The following is an 8,596-nucleotide window of genomic DNA, read 5'->3' as shown; positions in this document are numbered from 1 at the left end:
GGGAATTTAAACCATCTTGTTAAGCTAATGCGACCTTCACGTCTCTTCCAAGGGGCATTTAAACCGTCATGTTAAGCTACTGCGACCTCCACCGCCCTTCCAAGGGGCATTTAAACCATCTTGTTAAGCTACTGCGACCTGCACGTCTCTTCCAAGGGGCATTTAAACCGTCTTGTTAAGCAACTGCGACCTGCACGTCTCTTCCAAGGTGCATTTAAACTGTTTTGTTAAGCTACTGCGACCTCCACCGCTCCTCAGAGTGGCATTTAAACTGTCTTTTTAAGCTACTGCGACCTGCACGTCTCTTCCAAGTGGCACTTAAACCATCTTGTTAAGCTACTGCGACCTGCATGTCTCTTCCAATGGGCATTTAAACCGTCTTTTTAAGCTCCTGTGACCTGCACGTGTCTTCCAAGGGGCATTTAAACCGTCTTGTTAAGCAACTGCGACCTGCACGTCTCTTCCAAGGGGCATTTAAACTGTCTTGTTAAGCTACAGCGACCTCCACCGCTCCTCCAAGTGGCATTTAAACCGTCTTGCTAAGCTACTGCTACCTGCACGTCTCTTCCAAGGGGCATTTAAACCGTCTTGTTAAGCTACTGCGACCTGCACGTCTCTTCCAAGGGACATTTAAACCGTCTTATTAAGCTCCTGTGACCTGCACGTCTCTTCCAAGGGGCATTTAAACCGTCTTGGTAAGATACTGCGACCTGCACGTCTCTTCCAAGGGGCAATTAAACCATTTTGTCAAGCTACTGCGTCCTCCACCGCTCTTCCAAGGGGCATTTAAACCGTCTTGTTAAGCTACGGAGACCTCCTCTGCTCTTACAAGGGGCATTTAAACCGTCTTGTTAAGCTACTGCGACCTGCACGTTTCTTCCAAGGGGCATTTAAACCGTCTTGTTAAGCTACTGCGACCTGCACTTCTCTTCCAAGGGGCATTTAAACCATCTTGTTAAGCTACTGCGACCTGCACGTCTCTTCCAAGGGGCATTTAAACAGTCTTGTTAAGCTGCTACGACCTGCATGTCTCTTCCAAGGGGCATTTAAACCATCTTGTTTAGCTACTGCGACCTGCACGTCTCTTCCAAGGGCCATTTAAACTGTCTTGGTAAGCTACTGCGACCTGCAAGCCTCTTCCAAGGGGCATTTATACCGTCTTATTAAGCTACTGCAACCTGCACGTCTTTTCCAAGGGGCATTTAAACCGTCTTGTTAAGCTACTGCGACCTCCACCGCTCCTCCAAGTGGCATTTAAACCGTCTTGCTAAGCTACTGCTACCTGCACGTCTCTTCCAAGGGGCATTTAAACCGTCTTGTTAAGCTACTGCGACCTGCACGTCTCTTCCAAGGGACATTTAAACCGTCTTATTAAGCTCCTGTGACCTGCACGTCTCTTCCAAGGGGCATTTAAACCGTCTTGGTAAGATACTGCGACCTGCAAGCCTTTTCTAAGGGGCATTTAAACCCTTTTGTTAAGCTTCTGCGACCTGCACGTCTCTTGCAAGGGGCATTTAAAACGTCTTGTTAAGCAACTGCGACCTGCACGTCTCTTCCAAGGGGCATTTATACTGTCTTGTTAAGCTACTGCGACCTCCACCGCTCCTCCAAGTGGCATTTAAACCATCTTGTTAAGCTACTGCGACCTGCACGTCTCTTCCAAGGGGCATTTAAACCGTCTTGTTAAGCTACTGCGACCTGCACGTCTCTTCCAAGGGGCATTTAAACTGTCTTGTTAAGCTTCTGCGACCTCCACCGCTCTTCCAAGCGTTATTTAAACTGTCTTGTTAAGCTACTGCGACCTGCACTTCTCTTCCAAGGGGCATTTAAACCGTCTTGTTAAGCTACTGCGACCTGCACTTCTCTTCCAAAGGGCATTTAAACAGTCTTGTTAAGCTGCTGCGACCTGCACGTCTCTTCCAAGGGGCATTTAAACAGTCTTGTTAAGCTGCTACGACCTGCATGTCTCTTCCAAGGGGCATTTAAACTGTCTTGTTAAGCTACTGGACCTCCACCGCTCTTCCATGGGGCATTTAAACCGTCTTGTTAAGCTACAGCGACCTGCACGTCTCTTCCAATGGCCATTTAAACCTTCTTGGTATGCTACTGCGACCTGCAAGCCTCTTCCAAGGGGCATTTAAAACATCTTGTTAAGCTACTGCAACCTGCACGTCTTTTCCAAGGGGCATTTAATCCATCTTGTTAAGCTACTGCGACCTCCACCGCTCCTCCAAGGGGCATTTAAACCATCTTGTTAAGCTACTGCGACCTGCACGTCTCTTGCAAGGGGCATTTAAACCGTCTTGATAAGCTACTGCGACCTGCACGTCTCTTGCAAGGGGCATTTAAACCGTCTTGATAAGCTACTGCGACCTGCACATCTCTTCCAAGGGGCATTTAAACTGTCTTGTTAAGCCACTGCGACCTCCACCGCTCTTCCAAGGGGCATTTAAACCGTCTTGTTAAGCTACTGTGACTTGCATGTCTCTTCCAAGGGGCATTTAACCATCTTGTTAAGCTACTGCAACCTGCACATCTTTTCCAAGGGGCATTTAAACCGTCTTGTTAAGCTACTGCGACCTGCATGTCTCTTCCAAGGGGCATTTAAAACATCTTGTTCAGCTACTGCAACCTGCACGTCTTTTCCAAGGGGCATTTAAACTGTCTTATTAAGCTACTGCGACCTCCACCGCTCTTCCAAGGAGCATTTAAACCATCTTGTTAAGCTACTGCGACCAGCATGTCTCTTCCAAGGGGCATTTAAGCCGTCTTGGTAAGATACTGCGACCTGCACGTCTCTTCCAGGGGGCATTTATACTATCTTGTTAAGCTACTGCGACCTGCACATCTTTTCCAAGGGGCATTTAAACCATCTTGTTAAGTAACTGCGACTTGCATGTCTCTTCCAAGGGGCATTTAAACTGTGTTGTTAAGCTACTGCGACCTCCACCGCTCCTCCAAGTGGCATTTAAACCATCCTGTTAAGCTACTGCGACCTGCACGTCTCTTCCAAGGGGCATTTAAACCGTCTTGTTGAGCTACTGCGACCTGCACGTCTCTTCCAAGGGGCATTCTAACTGTCTTGTTAAGCTTCTGCGACCTCCACCGCTCTTCCAAGCGGTATTTAAACTGTCTTGTTAAGCTACTGCGACCTGCACGTCTCTTCCAAGGGGCATTTAAACCATCTTGTAAAGCTACTGTAACCTCCACCACTTTTCCAAGGGGCATTTAAACCGTCTTGTTAAGCTACTGCGACCTGCACGTCTCTTCAATGGGGCATTTAAACCGTCTTGTTAAGCTACTGCGACCTACACCGCTCTTCCAAGGGGCATTTAAACCGTCTTGTTAAGCTACTACGACCTGCACGTCTCTTCCAAGGGGCATTTAAACCGTCTTGTTAAGCTACTGCGACCTCCACCGCTTAACCAAGGGGCGTTAAAACCGTCTTTTTAAGCTACTGCAACCTGCACGTCTCTTCCAAGGGGCAATTAAACCATTTTGTCAAGCTACTGCGTCCTCCACCGCTCTTCCAAGGGGCATTTAAACTGTCTTGTTAAGCTACGGAGACCTCCTCCGCTCTTACAAGGGGCATTTAAACCGTCTTGTTAAGCTACTGCGACCTGCACTTCTCTTCCAAGGGGCATTTAAACCATCTTGTTAAGCTACTGCGACCTGCACGTCTCTTCCAAGGGGCATTTAAACAGTCTTGTTAAGCTGCTACGACCTGCATGTCTCTTCCAAGGGGCATTTAAACCATCTTGTTTAGCTACTGCGACCTGCACGTCTCTTCCAAGGGCCATTTAAACTGTCTTGGTAAGCTACTGCGACCTGCAAGCCTCTTCCAAGGGGCATTTATACCGTCTTATTAAGCTACTGCAACCTGCACGTCTTTTCCAAGGGGCATTTAAACCGTCTTGTTAAGCTACTGCGACCTCCACCGCTCTTCCAAGGGGCATTTAAACCATCTTTTTAAGCTACTGCGACCTGCACGTCTCTTCCAAGGGGCATTTAAACCGTCTTGATAAGCTACTGCGACCTGCACGTCTATTCCAAGGGGCATTTTAACCATCTTGTTAAGCTACTGCGACCTCCACCTCTTTACCAAGGGGCATTTAAACCGTCTTATTAAGCTACTGCGACTTGTACATCTCTTCCAAGGGGCATTTAAAAAGTCTTGTTAAGCCACTGCGACCTGCACGTCTCTTCCAAGGGGCATTTAAACTGTCTTGTTAAGCTACTGCGACCTCCACCGCTCTTCCAAGGGGAATCTAAACCGTCTTGTTAAGCTACTGCGACCTGCACATCTCTACCAAGGAGCATTTAAACTATCTTGTTAAGCTACTGCGACTTGCACGTCTCTTCCAAGGGGCATTTAAACCGTCTTGTTAAGCTACTGTAATCTCCACCACTTTTCCAAGGGGCATTTAAACAGTCTTGTTAACCTACTGCGACCTGCACGTCTCTTACAAGGGGCATTTAAACCGTCTTGTTAAGCTACAGCGATCTGCATGTCTCTACCAAGGGGCATTTAAACCATCTTGTTAAGCTACTGCGACCTGCACTTCTTTTCCAAGGGGCATTTAAACCGTCTTGTTAAGCTACTGCGACCTCCACCGGTCTTCCAAGGGGCATTTAAACCATCTTGTTAAGCTACTGCGACCTGCAAGCCTTTTCTAAGGGGCATTTAAACCCTTTTGTTAAGCTTCTGCGACCTGCTCGTCTCCTGCAAGGAGCATTTAAAACGTCTTGTTAAGCTACTGCGACCTCTACCGCTCTTCCAAGGGGCATTTCAACGGTCTTGTTAAGCTACTGCGACCTCCACCGCTCTTCCAAGGGGCATTTAAACCATCTTGTTAAGCTACTGCGACCTACACGTCTCTTCCAAGGGGCATTTAAACTGTCTTGTTAAGCTACTGCGACCTGCACGTCTCTTCCAAGGGAGATTTAAACCGTCTTATTAAGCTCCTGTGACCTGCACGTCTCTTCCAAGGGGCATTTAACCTGTCTTGTTAAGCTTCTGCGACCTCCACCGCTCTTCCAAGGAGCATTTAAACCATCTTGTTAAGCTACTGCGACCTGCACGTCTCTTCCAAAGGGCATTTAAACCGTCTTGTTAAACTACTGTGACCTACACGTCTCTTCCAAGGGGCATTTAAACTGTCTTGTTAAGCTACTGTGACCTCCACCTCTCTTCCAAGTGGCATTTCAACGGTCTTGTTAAGCTACTGCGACCTGCACGCCTCTTCCAAGGGGCATTTAAACAGTCTTGTTAAGCTAGTGTGACCTACATGTCTCTTCCAAGGGGCATTTAAACCGTCTTGTTAAGCTACTGCGACCTGCACGTCTCTTCCAAGGGCCATTTTAACCTTCTTGGTAAGCTACTGCGACCTGCAAGCCTCTTGCAAGGGGCATTTAAAATGTCTTGTTAAGCTTCTGCGACCTGCACGTCTCTTCCAAGGGGCATTTAAACCATCTTGTTAGGCTAATGCGAACTTCACCTCTTTTCCAATGGGCATTTAAACCATCCTGTTAAGCTACTGCGACCTGCACGTCTTTTCCAAGGGGCATTTAAAGCGTCTTGTTAAGCAACTGCGACCTGCACGTCTCTTCCAAGGGGCATTTAAACCGTCTTGTTAACCTACTGCGACCTGCACGTCTCTTCCAAGGGGCATTTAACCTGTCTTGTTAAGCTTCTGCGACCTCCACCGCTCTTCCAAGGGGCATTTAAACCATCTTGTTAAGCTACTGCGACCTGCACGTCTCTTCCAAAGGGCATTTAAACCGTCTTGTTAAACTACTGCGACCTGCACGTCTCTTCAATCGGGCATTTAAACCGTCTTGTTAAGCTACTGCAACCTGCATGTCTCTTCCAAGGGGCATTTAAACCGTCTTATTAAGCTACTACGACCTGCATTTCTCTTCCAAGCGGCATTTAAACAGTCTTGTTAAGCTGCTGTAACCTGCATGTCTCTTCCAAAGGGCATTTAAACTGTCTTGTTAAGCTACTGCGACCTACACCGCTCTTCCAAAGGGCATTTAAACCGTCTTGTTAAGCTACTGCGACCTGCACGTCTCTTCCAAGGGGCATTTAAATCGTCTTGGTAATCTACTGCGACCTGCACTTCTCTTCCAAGGGGCATTTAAACCATTGTGTTAAGCTACTGCGACCTCCACCACTCTACCAAGGGGCATTTAAACCATCCTGTTAAGCTACTGCGACCTGCACGTCTCTTCCAAGGGCCATTTAAACTGTCTTGGTAATCTACTGCGACCTGCAAGCCTCTTCCAAGGGGCATTTAAAACGTTTTGTTAAGCTACTGCGAACTTCACCGCTCTTCCAAGGGGCATTTAAACCGTCTTGCAAAGCTACTGCGACCTCCTCCGCTCTTCCAAGGGGCATTTAAACCGTCTTGTTAAGCTACTGCGACCTGCACGTTTCTTCCAAGGGGCATTTAAACCGTCTTGTTAAGCTCCTGCGACCTGCACGTCTCTTCCTATTGGCATTTAAACCATCTTGTTAAGATACTGCGACTTGCACGTCTCTTCCAAGGGGCAATTAAACCGTCTTGTTAAGCTACTCTAATCTCCACCACTTTTCCAAGGGGCATTTAAACAGTCTTGTTAAGCTACTGCAACCTGCACGTCTCTTCCAAGGGTCATTTAAACCTTCTTGGTAAGCTTCTGCGACCTGCACGTCTCTTCCAAGGGGAATTTAAACCATCTTGTTAAGCTAATGCGACCTTCACGTCTCTTCCAAGGGGCATTTAAACCTTCTTGTTAAGCTACTGCGACATCCACCGCCCTTCCAAGGGGCATTTAAACCGTCTTGTTAAGCTACTGCGACCTGCACGTCTCTTCCAAGGGGCATTTAAACCGTCTTGTTAAGCAACTGCGACCTGCACCGCTCCTCCAAGTGGCAATTAAACCGTCTTGTTAAGCTACTGCGACCTGCACGTCTCTTCCAAGGGGCAATTAAACCGTCTTGTTAAGCTACTGCGACCTGCACGTCTCTTCCAAGGGGCATGTAAACCGTCTTCTTAAGCAACTGCGACCTGCACGTCTCTTCCAAGGGGCATTTAAACCATCTTGTTAAACTACTGCAACCTCGACCGCTCCTCCAAGTGGCATTTAAACCGTCTTGTTAAGCTACTGCGACCTGCACGTCTCTTCCAAGGGGACATTTAAACCGTCTTATTAAGCAACTGCGACCTGCACATCTCTTCCAAGGGGCATTTCAACCGTCTTGTTAAGCTCCTGTGACTTGCACGTCTCTTCCAAGGGGCATTAAACCATCTTGTTAAGCAACTGCGACCTGCACGTCTCTTCCATGGGGCATTTAAACTGTCTTGTTAAGCTACTGCGACCTCCACCGCTCCTCCAAGTGGCATTTAAATGGTCTTGTTAAGCTACTGCGACCTGCACGTCTCTTCCAAGGGGCATTTAAACCGTCTTGTTAAGCTATTGCGACCTGCAAGTCTCTTCCAAGGGACATTTAATCCGTCTCATTAAGCTCCTGTGACCTGCACGTCTCTTACAAGGGGCATTTAAATCGTCTTATTAAGCTACTGTGACATGCACGTCTCTTCCAATGGCATTTAAACCGTCTTGTTAAGCAACTGCGACCTGCACGTCTCTTCCAAGGGGCATTTAAACCGTTTTGTTAAGCAACTGCGACCTGCTCTTCCAAGGGGCATTTAAACTGTCTTGTTAAGCTACTGCAACCTCCACCGCTCATCCAAGTGGCATTTAAACCGTCTTGTTAAGCTACTGCGACCTGCACGTCTCTTCCAAGGGGCATTTAAACCGTCTTGATAAGCAACTGCGACCTGCACGTCTCTTCCAAAGGACATTTCAACTGTTTTGTTAAGCTACTGCGACCTCGACCGCTCCTCCAAGTGGCATTTAAACCGTCTTGTTAAGCTACTGCGACCTGCACGTCTCTTCCAAGGGGCATTTAAACCGTCTTGTTAAGCTCCTGTGACCTGCACGTCTCTTCCAAGGGGCATTAATCCGTCTTGTTAAGCAACTGCGACCTGCACGTCTCTTCCAAGGGGCATTTCAACTGTCTTGTTAAGCTACTGCGACCTGCACGTCTTTACCAAGGGGCATTTATACCGTCTTGTTAAGCAACTGCGACCTGCACGTCTCTTCCAAGGGGCATTTCAACTGTCTTGTTAAGCTACTGCGACCTCCACCGCTCCTCCAAGTGGCATTTAAACCGTCTTGTTAAGCTACTGCGACCTGCACGTCTCTTCCAAGGGGCATTTAAACCGTCTTGTTAAGCTACTGCGACCTGCACGTCTCTTCCAAGGGACATTTAAACTGTCTTATTAAGCTCCTGTGGCCTGCACTTCTCTTCCAAAGGGCATTTAAACTGTCTTGTTAAGCTTCTGCAACCTCCACCGCTCTTCCAAGGGGCATTTAAACCGTCTTGTTAAGCTACTGCGACCTGCACGTCTCTTCCAAAGGGCATTTAAATCGTCTTGTTAAGCCTACTGCGACTTGCACGTCTCTTCCAAGGGGCATTTAAACCGTTTTGTTAAGCTACTGCGACCACCACCGCTCTTCCAAGGGGCATTTAATCCGTCTTGTTAAG

This window comes from Phyllobates terribilis, unplaced genomic scaffold, assembly GCF_046119375.1.
Source record: "Phyllobates terribilis strain yellow unplaced genomic scaffold, ASM4611937v1 Scaffold_39__1_contigs__length_11870865, whole genome shotgun sequence".
Classification (NCBI taxonomy): Eukaryota; Metazoa; Chordata; class Amphibia; order Anura; family Dendrobatidae; genus Phyllobates; species Phyllobates terribilis.
Note: the sequence above shows the minus strand (reverse complement) of the source record.